This window comes from Hyla sarda, chromosome 11, assembly GCF_029499605.1.
Source record: "Hyla sarda isolate aHylSar1 chromosome 11, aHylSar1.hap1, whole genome shotgun sequence".
Taxonomy (NCBI): domain Eukaryota; kingdom Metazoa; phylum Chordata; class Amphibia; order Anura; family Hylidae; genus Hyla; species Hyla sarda.
In genome coordinates, this window is record NC_079199.1 from 15,547,089 (window position 1) to 15,561,006 (window position 13,918).

Here is a 13,918-nt window from a genome sequence, read left to right on the forward strand (position 1 = left end):
TATAGTAGTTATATTCTTGTATATAGGAGACAGTATTATAGTAGTTATATTCTTGTATATAGGAACAGTATTATAGTAGTTATATTCTTGTATATAGGAGACAGTATTATAGTAGTTATATTCTTGTATACAGGAGACAGTATTATAGTAGTTATATTCTTGTACATAGGAGCAGTATTATAGTAGTTATATTCTTGTATATAGGAGACAGTATTATAGTAGTTATATTCTTGTATATAGGAGACAGTATTATAGTAGTTATATTCTTGTATATAGGAGCAGTATTATAGTAGTTATATTCCTGTATATAGGAGCAGTATTATAGTAGTTATATTCTTGTATATAGGATACAGTATTATAGTAGTTATATTCTTGTATATAGGAGCAGTATTATAGTAGTTATATTCTTGTACATAGGAGCAGTATTATAGTAGTTATATTCTTGTATATAGGGGGCAGTATTATAGTAGTTATATTCTTGTATATAGGGGCAGTATTATAGTAGTTGTATTCTTGTATATAGAAGCAGTATTATAGTAGTTATATTCTTGTATATAGGAGCAGTATTATAGTAGTTATATTCTTGTACATAGGAGCAGTATTATAGTAGTTATGTTCTTGTATATAGGGGGCAGTATTATAGTAGTTATATTCTTGTATATAGGGGCAGTACTATAGTAGTTGTATTCTTGTATATAGAAGCAGTATTATAGTAGTTATATTCTTGTATATAGGGGGCAGTATTATAGTAGTTATATTCTTGTATATAGGAGCAGTAGTATAGTAGTTATATTCTTGTATATAGGGGGCAGTATTATAGTAGTTATATTCTTGTATATAGGAGCAGTAGTATAGTAGTTATATTCTTGTATATAGGAGGCAGTATTATAGTAGTTATATTCTTGTATATAGGAGCAGTATTATAGTAGTTATATTCTTGTATATAGGAGCAGTATTATAGTAGTTATATTCTTATATATAGGGGGCAGTATTATAGTAGTTATATTCTTGTATATAGGAGCAGTGTTATAGTAGTTATATTCTTGTATATAGGGGCAGTATTATAGTAGTTATATTCTTGTATATAGGAGGCAGTATTATAGTAGTTATATTCCTGTATATAGGGGGCAGTATTATAGTAGTTATATTCTTGTATATAGGAGGCAGTATCATAGTAGTTATATTCTTGTATATAGGGGCCGTATTATAGTAGTTATATTCTTGTACATATGGGCAGTATTATAGTAGTTACATTCTGGTACATATGAGACAGTATTATGGTAGTTACTTATTAAGTAGAAAAATTATGAAATAAATATTTGGCAGAAGAATCGTTAAAATCCTGAATTGACCGCTGTTATCATCTTTCCCCTCTTGTTCCTCTATTAGTGAGTTGAACATTCCTTGATTCTCACATTCTTACACCGCTACATATATTTTCACTTGTGTTTATCAAAAAGCTAAAGGAGATTTCACATAAAAGCCCATGGAACAAGTCCTGTGATGTTGAGGGTTCGCCACGCCGCAGCACATTGGAGATACTTGCTGTCAGATTAGACACAAATAGGGGAGATTCTAGGACATTAACAGGATATTAGACGCCATAATTCACACATTAACTTCTAATTATTCTAAAACCTCTAATTTCTGCCGAACATGAATAAAAAAAATTAAAATATTAAAAATTGTGGAGAGAAGGAGAACGAGGAGGAAACATCTGGGAGACCGTCCAACCCAATGTATTATAATGGAATGAGTCAGGGACGGAGATTTGATGTTTTTATTACAAAATGAATAATGTCTGGAGAACTCGCTCTGCATTTTCCATAGAAGCTTCTGAAACAATTAAGCTCCGGGGCTTGGTATTAACCAAACGTTTCTGCTCCAGTAACCAATAATGTCTATAGTTTTGTTGGTGGATCAGATGTCCGTCTTAGGATAACTGCGGGCTTTGGTTTTGTTCCCTTTACATTATTAAAACTAATGTTGGTTCATGTAATACATGAAGAGAAATTCTACCAAAGCTTCTAAGGCTTAGGAGGCCTACAGAACACCTAGGTCCTTCCAAATGGGGAATGGTGGAAGATCCCAGCTGGTGGCCTCCAATGGACTTTACCCTAGAACAGTGTTCCCCAACCTGTGGCTCTCCAGCTGATACAAATCGCCAACTCCCAATATTGCCCAGTTAGTCGGAGGGTTCTCGGCATGTTCGAAGTTGTAGTTTTGAGACAGCTGCAAACCACAGGCTAAGGAACATGCTCAGCCTTTTTATGATTCTGTCCCGTTTTGTCCATAGTAGCCGCTAGTCAGTTCTTAAAAGGATACTTCGCCCTTAGACATCTTATCCCCTATGCAAAGCATAGGGGATAAGATGCCTGATTTGGGGGGTCCCGCTGCTGGGGACCCCGTGATCTCCCTGCTGAACCCGGCGTTCATTTAGAGCGTTGGGAGCAGCACTTGTGACATCAAGGCCACACACCCTCAATGCAAGTCTCTGAAAGGAGCATGATGGCGTCATGCTCCCTCCCATAGACTTGCATTGAGCGGGCGTGGCCATGACGTCATTAGCGGGGCGTGACTGTGGCATCACGAGCCTCCGCCCCACATTGCCAGTCATCCGGAACGGAGTGAAGTTTGCTCAGTGCACCGGATGTCTGGGGTGTCGCAGCCGAGATCGCAACGCAATCAGACATCTTATCTCCTATCCTTTGGGTAGGGGATAAGATGTCTAGGGGCAGAGTACCCCTTTAAAGTGGCCTTGGCCCGAGCTGCCTGATCTGAAAGGGGTTCTCCACCATAAGGTGATTTTTGTACATTCCTGCCAGACAGTAATGGACATGCTTAAGAAGGATCTGTGCTTGTCTTGGGGCTAAATGTTGTAAGATTACCATAATGCTGTGGCTATCCTTTTGTGAACTGGATATTTTCTGTTGGAGTTCTGTCTCTTAAGTTCCATGTCTCCATGTCACTCGGTCTCCCATAGTTCCATGTTTGTAAGTGTGAGGTCACTTTCCTCCCCCCCACACATCAGCCACCACACCCATTGAAACACAAATGAGTTGCATTCCATTCAAAAGACCAGTGTTTTCTAACCAGGGTGCCTACAACTGTTGCTAAATTATCTCTTTTCCACCAAGCAGTCGCTCCACCCATTGAAGCAGGACAGGCTCCTTGTCATCACCTGACTAGTGATGTCACTTTTCGAAATACTGCAACCTGGGAAATCTCGAGACCTGAGTAATTTTGTATGCTGTTAAAAATAAATATTAGGGCGAAGATCACAGAAGAATTGTGAGAAAACCGTCACACACAGGTACAGACACTATATTATGAACTACACTAACTTTACAGGGGGTAGCATAGTCAAATAAAAAAAAAACTGGAATACCCCTTTAAGTGGCAGTGGCTGCCAGGACTTGGAACGCCAGAGACCTCATGCCCCAAGGAGCGGAGAAAGAGGATGTCAGGTAAGGATGTTCAAGCCTGGACCTGAGGGTGCCTAATGGCCAGAGCAGGCACTGAAACAGTCACCAGGATGGTAGTTAAGCTGTTGCCACTTTCAGCCTTCAGTGCTCCACTGCTCCTCAAGTCCAGAGATCAAGGTCTCAACCCTGGACCGGAGGAGCATTGAGGCACCGAAGGAGTGGGACAGTTATGCTGGGACATGCCAATGCCTATGACAGTGGGGCTATAACAAACTATACTGTATGGGGGCATATAGTCTGGAGAAGGGGCCGGCGGCTGACACCTACAACTTTATAGGGACACAAAGCCATCCAGGGGCCTATAACCATATAATATATGTATAGTATCTATTTATATAGAATATATAGGGTACAGGGTACAGAGCTGGGGAGTTACAACTATATAAGTATATATTACATAACCCAGAAGTGTGGCTTGGGCTGGAGTGAAATTGCACAAACATTTGAACAATCTTTTGCGTAAAAGTTGCTACATTTTTGCACAATTCACCATTGCCCAAAAATTTGTTTAACACCCAAAGAAAACCAGGCTAAGACTTATTATAACACTCCTCCAACCCCCATAAATTGCCCCAATTTTAAAAACTGCACTGTCAAAGAATCCACAACAGGATTTAGGAATGCCAATAACCCTTTAGGTTAAGAATTAAAAAATTTTTTTTAACCAATTCTCGATTGACAGAAAATCAACTCGCTTGACTTGCACACAGGTCTCAAGGAGCACCATATGGAACTTGGGTTGGGGCCTTCTTATTATTGAGTTGTTTTTTAGGCACCAAATTGGGTTTGCAAAGGAGTTGAGGTGCGAAAACATAAGAAATTGGAAACTTCACCCCTCATGGAATGGTAGCGTGCTTCTAAGCAACCCCCCCCCCCACACACACACAGATGTTTCATAAATTTCTTAGAATTAGGCCATAAAAATGAAAAATAAAATCAAAATACTGCTGCTATAAGTTATAATCTTGGGATAACCCTGTAAAAAATCTTTATTGTGGTGCCATATTCTCACAGCCATAACTTTTTTTGGTCGTGTTGTGTGTTATAGTGCCCATGTGCCCCTACACAGTAATAATGCCCCTATATAGTAATAGTGCCCCCATGTATCCCCAAACGGTAATAATGCCCCCTGTAGCCCCATATAGTAATAAAGGCCCCTGTACCCATATGTAGTAATAGTGCCCTAACTGTTGAAAACTGTGCCCTCCCAATGTTAATAATAATGCCCCTTGTGTCCCCATAAAATAATAATGTACTCCCTGTGTCCCATACAGTAATAAAACACTCCCTGTGCCCCCCCTATAGTAACAAAGCCCCCTGTAGCCATACAGTAATTATGCCCACCTGTGCCTCATTCAGTAATAATAATCCCTGTTTTCTCCATATACCAATACCATCCCTTGTGTCCCCAAACAGTAATAATGCCCCTTATGTCCCATTTTAATAATAATGTTCTCCCTTAGCACCATATAGTAATACAACTCCCTGTGCCCCTATATAGCAACAAAGCCCCACTGTGTCCCTTATAGTAATAATGCCTACCTGTGCCTTATACAGTAATAATGCTCCCTGTGCCCCCATATACTATTAGTACTCCTTTTGCCCCCAACTGTAATAATGCCCCCTGTGTCTCCATATAATAATAATGTTCTCCATTAGCCCCATATAGTAATAAAATTCCCTGTGCCCCCCATATAGTAACACAGCCCCCCTGATCCCCATTATAGAAATAATGCCCACCTGTGCCTAAAAAAGTAATAATGCTCCATGTGCCCCCATATACTAATAGTGCTCCTTGTGCCCCAAATAGTAATATTTTCCCCTGTGGTCAAACAGAAATAATAATACTTGCCTAGTACTGGAGCCATTACGAAGGTGTGGCCTCACATGGCAGGAGATGCTAACCCCAAAGGTCGATATGCATTTTTGATGGGGGGCAGATCCTGCTTTTGTGGTACGTTGCTATGGGCAATCCCCAGCATAAATATGGAGGATGCCTGCAACAAACCACAAGTACCATAATGGCATCCTACACCGGATGAATAGGTGCGGATGTTGGACATTAGGAATAATATAAATCGGAATGTAGGTACATGACTGTGGTAGATGTACAATGACATTGGGGGAGATTTATCAAAACCTGTGCAGAGGAAAAGTTGCCCAGTTGCCCATAGCAACCAATCAGCTCGCTTCTTTCACTTTTAACAAGGCCTCTGCAAAATGAAAGAAGCGATCTGATTGGTTGCTATGGGCAACTGGGCAACTTTTCCTTTGCACAGGTTTTGCCATTGTACTGGAGCCACACTGAATGGAGCAAGTCTTCTTCTTCAGGCCTGCAGCTTATGTGAGTGAGTGGTTGACAGCTCCTGCGTTGCCATTCGCCATTCTAAAAAAAAAAAAAAAAACTCCATAGCCACCACACTACCTGGATATATTATCTGTAAATCATCCTGTCTGATATGCATGGCTCCTGTGGTCCCTGTTGTCTTCTTTGGCTGCTTGATATTCTTTGCCACCCCCAGATCGCCTACATCTCCCAGCAATCATTGCACCTCTGCTGTACCAGCCAGCTAGCTCACTCTATGATAGCAGCCCCCACCCTCCTGCTCTGAGCAGCAGAGAGGAGAGAGGTTCAGTGTCTGATTGGCTAAGGCTGCACACACCTCCCGGTTCTCAGCACTAAAGGAAGCATGGTTTATCAGTGCAGGGCAGAAACCACATGGTCTGTGTCTCTCAAGAGGCTGGGGGCTGCTTTCAGAGAGGGATTTGGACAGAGTCAGAGTGGATGGCTGGATGATGTCGCTTCCTCACTTCATGCAAGTAAGTGACAGCTGAAAGAGGGGAAACTGCTCTATATAGCTAATGAATGATATTAAGACAATTAAGTAGGTTAATGAGAGGGAAAGAATATGGGCTATGGATTGCGTTCCCCGGAGTACCCCTTAAAGTACAACCCTCAGCATGCATGGAAGCATACACAGCTGTGGAGCCAAGCTTCTGGTGACATCATCATGCCAAGCCTGATGTCACTGGTTCCACTCTTATAGGTTATAATAAAGGCATCCAAGACTATTTAATACACTTCAAAACCAGACAGTAGGGTGAAGCCTGTGTCAGATTAGCAACATATTCCGTTTACTGTTTTACATTGTGACAAACAGCTAAGAGAGTGAAAATTCAGTGGTTGAATGGCAGCGCGCTCGTGTATGACATCATCACAATTCCACTATAAATTTACACTGCGTTACGATTTGTGCACCTTAGACTGCCATCTGCTGTTCGGTAGAGATATTGACTCTGCTGCTGATATATTATAGACCCGTGTTTCTCAATCAAGGTGCCACCAGCTGTTGCAAAACTACAACTCCCAGCATGTCCGGACAGCCAACGGCTGTCCGGGCATGCTGGGAGTTGCAGTTTTGCAACAGCTGGAGACACCCTGTTCGGGAAAAACTGTTAAAGACAATGTTTTCCAACCGGTATGTTAAAGTTATCATTTGTGTTGCAGATGGTCCGATCTGCTCCTATAGATAAAGCCTGTCTGTGGCAGGCTCTACCAACAGAGGGCAGAGTTCATGGATCAACTGATGCACTGATCTGTACGAGCAACCCCTATGGGGATTAATAAGGTATAAAATAAATAAATTGAAAAAAAAAAATGGTTTTAACCCCCTATATAAATTAACCCCTTCTTTAATAAAATTTCAAATACCCCCTTTTCACATTTTTCAAAAAAAATGAATAAATAAATAAAATGTGTAAATGAAAAAAATATATAAAAATAAAAAAAACACACCCCCCAAGAAAAACAAAAAACAAAACCATAAACATAATTGGTATCTCTGGATAGGTATCTCTCGCAGGAATGTTCGAATGTCCGAAGTAGTAAAATATAACATTAACAAAACCGCACAAGAAATGGCGTAAATGTAAGGAAATGCCATACACCAGAATTGCAGTTTTTTTTTATCGCTTCACATCCTAGAAAAAAATGTAATAAAAAGCTATGAAATCAAATAGCAATACCAAAATGGCAACAATAAGAACTACAGATTACGGAGCAACAAAAAAAAAAGAAGCCGCCAAAGTAGCAAAATTCTAATGATTTTTTCAATTACATATATATATATATATATATATATATATATATATATATATTTATATATATATATATATTTATATATATATATATATATATATTTTTTTTTTTTTGAGTATGTTATGGAAAAATGAAATCATTACAAAGCACAATTGGTCCCGCAAAAAACAAGCCCCCATGTGTAGAAGAAAAAGAAAAAAAAAGTGTTTTGGTGATTAAAAAGCAAGAAGGAAAGAATAAAAGTGCACAAGTAAAAATTGCCAGGGGTAGTAGTAGTGCAGGGAACAAGTTGCTCAGGTCAAGGGTCACAGAGGGAAAGGATCCATAACCTTTACTATTTTCGTAATTGAAAAAACAACAAAAATAACCCTTTGAATACAGGTGCAGCGATTCCCATACGAAGATCCAGGGGTCTCTTGTATAGATGACAAATAGACAGAATTTATTCCAATAGAAAATCTTCTATCCAATTACGTGTTTCAGGGACCTGTCGCCCCTTCCTCAGATCCCTTTCCTCCAATCTGAGGAAAGAGGACAGGCCACTGAAATGCGTAACTGGAAGTAAGACTCTTTTATTGGAATAAATTCTGGACGTTTGTCATCTATACAAGAGACCTCTGGATCTTCGTATGGGAATGGCTGCGTCTGATTGGAGGAGAGCAGGCAGTGGAGGACAACTCTCCATTTTACTCAGAAAACCCCAAAAAAGGGGCATGGCCCACCGCCAGGAAAATGGGGGCATGGCCACCAAAAAAAGGTTGTGTCCCCAACAATTAAAAAAAATCCCAACATATTTACTAAGGTTTCTGCAGAAAATGTGGTGAACCCGACAGATCAGAGCAGGTGTACAAAAAAGCAAAACGTTGGGAAACCTTAGTAAATACAATGGCAAAATATTTGTATGGAAATAAAACCCACAAAGAGACCTACACAACACTCTTAGTAAATTAGAGCCAATAGGCTTATTCACATATTTTGTTAATTTTTTTTTTTTTTTTTTGCAGTGTGAATACAACCCTAGGAGGCTGAGGGAGATTGAATGATTTCTAATAGTAAAAAGGATTACTCCCCCGCAAAGGTAACACAACCGGATCAATGGGGATTTAGGGGCAAGGTTCACATGTGGACATCATATTTGACTTTTCTATCGTGTCGCAACAATGGTCAAGGCTGCGTCCTCCTCGCACAGTAAACACGTAGAGTCCTCTCCTCTGTATAATGGTTATAGGCCGACATTTATCATTGTCTTTAGACTGTTTTTGTGTCTACAAAAGGCGCAGAAAAGGCGCAAGTGCCTTTTTTGCACCTTTTGGTTTACACATTTCTGATGATTTTGACTTGCAATCCACTGATTTTGGCAATACACATGATACGGAAGGGTTTTATGAACTGTGCCTTTTTGTGAAAAGGCGCAAAAAAAGGCACAAAACCACCGAAAAGTCTCTAAAACTACTCTGTGACCATTTAAAGGGGTACTCCGGTGGAAAACAATTTTTTTTTTTAATCAACTGGTGCCAGAAAGTTAAACAGATTTGTAAATTACTTCTATTAAAAAATCTTAATCCTTCCAGTACTTATTAGCTGCTGAAAACTACATAGGAAATGATTTTCTTTTTGGAACACAGAGCTCTCTGCTGACATCACGAGCACAGTGCTCTCTGCTGACACCTCTGTCCATTCTAAGAACTGTCCAGAGTAGTGTTGAGCGGCATTGGCCATATTCGAATTCGCGATATTTTGCAAATATATGGACGAATATTCATCATATATTCGCTAAATTCGCACATTCGTAATATTCGCGTTGTATTTTCGCATATGTGAAAATTTGCGTATGCGCAAATTAGCATATGTGAAAATTAACAAACCAAGTTTAGCATAAGCGTAAATTCGCATATGCGGAAATTAGCATATGCAAATTTTCGCATATGCGACAATTCGCACACCAGTCTCACACAGTAGTATTAGAGTCCTCTTTACACCACACAAGCTGGAAGCAGAGAGGGATGATCACTGTGATGTGTACTGTGAAAAAAAACAACAACAACAACAACAATATTCGTAATTATGAATATATAGCGCTATATATGCGAATATTCGCGAACAACACTAGTATTCAGTAGTGTTGAGCGGCATAGGCCATATTCGAATTCGCGAATATTCGTGAATATATGGACGAATATTCGTCATATATTCGCGAATATTCGCATATAAGTAATATTCTCGTTTTATTTTCGTATATGCGAAAATTCGCGAGTGCGAAACTTAACATATGTGAAATTTTGCATACACAAAATTTACATAAACGAAAAAACAAAAAACAAAAAAAAAACGAATATTCGTAATTACGAATATATTATGCTATATTTGCGAATATTCGCGAATTCGCGAATATGCGATATGCTCGAATAAAATTCGCATTGCGAATATTCGCGAGCAACACTAGTATTCAGCAGCTAATAAGTACTAGAAGTATAAAAAAAATTTTTATAGAAGTAATTTATAAAAAAAAGTTTTCCATATATGGAAATGAAGGGGACATGGAATGAAGAGCACATGGAATGAGGGGACATTGAATGAGGGGACATGGAATGAGGGGACATGGAATGAGGAGACATGGGATGAAAGGGATGTGGAATGAAGGGGACATTGAATGAGGGGACATGGAATGAAGGGGACATGGAATGAGGGGATATGGAATGAGGGACATGGAATGAAGGGGACATGGAATGAGGGGACATGGAATGAAGGGGACATGGAATGAAGGGGACATGGAATGAAGGGGATATGGAATGAAGGGGATATGGAATGAGGGGACATGGAATGAAGGGGACATGGAATGAGGGACATGGAATGAAGGGGACATGAAATGAGGGGACATGGAATGAGGGGACATGGAATGAGGGGACATGGAATGAAGGGGACATGGAATGAAGGGACATGGAATGAAGGGGACATGGAATGAAGGGGACATGGAATGAAGGGGACGTGGAATGAAGGGGACATGGAATGAAGGGGACATGGAATGAGAGGACATGGAATGAAGGGGACATGGAATGAGAGGACATGGAATGAAGGGGACGTGGAATGAAGGGGACGTGGAATGAGAGGACATGGAATGAGAGGACATGGAATGAAGGGGACATGGAATGAGAGGACATGGAATGAAGGGGACATGGAATGAAGGGGACATGGAATGAAGGGGATGTGGAATGAAGGGGACATGGAATGAAGGGACATGGAATGAAGGGGACATGGAATGAAGGGGACATGGAATGAGGGGACATGGAATGAAGGGGACATGGAATGAGGGGACATGGAATGAAGGGGACATGGAATGAGAAGACATGGAATGAGGGGACATGGAATGAAGGGGACATGGAATGAAGGGGACATGGAATGAGGGGACATGGAATGAAGGGATATGGAATGAGGGGACATGGAATGAAGGGGACATGGAATGAAGGGGACGTGGAATGAAGGGGACGTGGAAAGAGGGGACAAGGAATTAAGAGGGTATTGAATGAGGGACATGGAATGAAGGGGACATAGAATGAGGGGACATGGAATGGGGGAGACATTCTAAGAGGGCTCTTTTTTTGCACTGTGATCAGCAGTTTTTTATTAATACCATTTTTTGTGTAGATGGAACCTTTTTTCTGATTTAGGGTCAATTCACACAGTGGAATTTCCGCCAGCAGAATTCCACTTGCAGAATTCCACCTCAAATGAAATCCCAATACACTTCTATAGGATTCCGCACTCCCATTGACACTTCAGAATTTCCGCTTGCGGAATTCTGCAAGGGGAAATTCCGAGGTGTCAACGGGAGTGCGGAATCCCATAGAAGTAATAATAAAAAAGACAAGAATACTTTTTTGTTTAAAAATATGAGGTCTTTTTTTTTCTTTACACTCTTTTAGTCCTCCAATGGGACTTGTACTTTATGATCAGTCATCTAATTGCTCAAACAGATCAATGTAGCACCTGTGTATTGCATTGATCCATTAGATCTGCACTCTATTGATGCAGCCTGCCATACACAGACTGTATCAGTATTAGAGTCCTGGCAGCCACTGAAGCCTAATGAAGCTCCCCGGCAGCCAGCAGTGGACATCACAACAGTGCGCTATATACTCTTGTAGCACCCTCTATATTTTTTGCTTTCCCTTATACCAGTAGTCTTCAAATTGTGGCCCTCCAGCTGTTGCAAAACTACAACTCCGAGCATAGCACAAACTTATATGGTGTTTATAAGTGCTTTAAAGAGGTACTCCACCCCTAGACATCTTATCCCCTATACAAAGGATAGGGGATATGATGTCTGATCGCGGGGCTCTCTGCTGACACCTCTGTCCATTTTGGGAACTGCTCAGAAAGGGAGCAAATCCCCATAGCAAACCTCTCCTGCTCTGGACAGTTCCTGACATGAACAGAGGTGTCAGCAGAGAGCACTGTGGTCAGACAGAAAGTAAATTAAAAAAGAAAAGAACTTCCTCTGGAGCATACAGCAGCTGATAAGTACTGGAAGGCTTAAGATTTTTTTAATAGAAATAATTTAGAAATCTGCATAACTTTCTGGCACCAGTTGATTTAAATAAAAATGTTTTCCAGTGGAGTACCCCTTTAATTATGTTAGTCGCTATTATATTCTATGCGTGTGGAGGGAGGGGCCTACAACAATAATGGCCATATGCTCTTTGGATAGAGAAACACATTTGCAGAGAACGTTGCTTATTACGAGCCCATCCATCCCCCGTAATGGGGAGAGTTAGTGCGATGGTTATTTCAGACACCCCAGTTGCCTGCGCAGACCCCCTTGTGTATGTCTCTCCCTCTGTCTCCAGTTCCATTTTCTTCTCTTTCTCCGAGAGGTGAAATAAGATTCCGCCCGCAATACGGTTAATGAAAACCTGCTGTGACATTAGAGCGGTATTAGTGCCACCTGCTTCCTATTAACACGAGAACAGCTGAGCAACAAAACTTTACGAAGCTCAACAGAGACTCCTGAAACTGTGTAACCTGTCGGTATATTCCTCCCCAGACGCCATTTGTAGAGTGCGCGAGATTGGAAACGGTCGTGTAAGCGCGGAGGAGTGGGGGGGATGGGGGCGCAGGGTTTACAGACCGAGTTGTAAGGTGTTATCAGTGGTAGAATTAGACTGTTATAGAGTGACAGACAGACATTGCTGCACTTTATGAGCCCAAATCGTTTGTCCTGTGATTGGAGACGTCAGGTCCTCTTAAAAATGTCTGTTCAACTCTGAACCATAGGTTACAGTTCATACAGATAAAGATGACATGAACAGCAAATTTACTGTGTACAAATATTCGATATCATACTGTACTGATCCTGATTTATATCCTATATTATACCCCAGAGCTGTACTCACTATTCTGCTGGTGAGGTCACTGTGTACATACATTACATTACTTATCCTGTGCTGATCCTGAGTTATATCCTGTATTATACTCCAGAGCTGTACTCACTATTCTGCTGGTGAGGTCACTGTGTACATACATTACATAACTTATCCTGTACTGATCCTGAGTTATATCCTGTATTATACCCCAGAGCTGTACTCACTATTCTGCTGGTGGGGTCACTGTGTACATACATTACATTACTTATCCTGTACTAATCCTGAGTTATATCCTGTATTATAATCCAGAGCTGTACTCACTATTCTGCTGGTGAGGTCACTGTGTATGTACATACATTACATTACTTATCCTGTACTGATCCTGAGTTATATCCTGTATTATACTCCAGAGCTGTACTCTCTATTCTGCTGGTGAGGTCACTGTGTATGTACATACATTACATTACTTATCCTGTACTGATCCTGAGTTATATCCTGTATTATACTCCAGAGCTGTACTCACTATTCTGCTGGTGAGGTCACTGTGTATGTACATACATTACATTACTTATCCTGTACTGATCCTGAGTTATATCCTGTATTATACTCCAGAGCTGTACTCACTATTCTGCTGGTGAGGTCACTGTGTACATACATTACATTACTTATCCTGTACTGATCCTGAGTTATATCCTGTATTATACTCCAGATCTGTACTCACTATTCTGCTGGTGAGGTCACTGTGTACATACATTACATTATTTATCCTGTACTGATCCTGAGTTATATCCTGTATTATACTCCAGAGCTGTACTCACTATTCTGCTGGTGAGGTCACTGTGTCCATACATTACATTACTTATCCTGTACTGATCCTGAGTTATATCCTGTATTATACTCCAGAGCTGTACTCACTATTCTGCTGGTGGGGTCACTGTGTACATACATTACATTACTTATCCTGTACTGATCCT

General features: G+C 40.6%; 1 protein-coding gene across 1 annotated transcript in view; it reads left to right on the top strand.

The window, feature by feature from the left end:
* The first annotated feature begins 5,726 nt into the window (after positions 1-5,726).
* LOC130295200 (alpha-1-antitrypsin-like) overlaps positions 5,727-13,918 on the top strand; it is a 32,580-nt gene continuing 24,388 nt past the window's right edge. The window contains exons 1-2 of the mRNA XM_056545675.1: positions 5,727-5,829; positions 8,589-8,662. The gene's annotated coding sequence lies outside the window, so the exon portion shown is untranslated. The remainder of the gene's footprint in view (positions 5,830-8,588; positions 8,663-13,918) is intronic.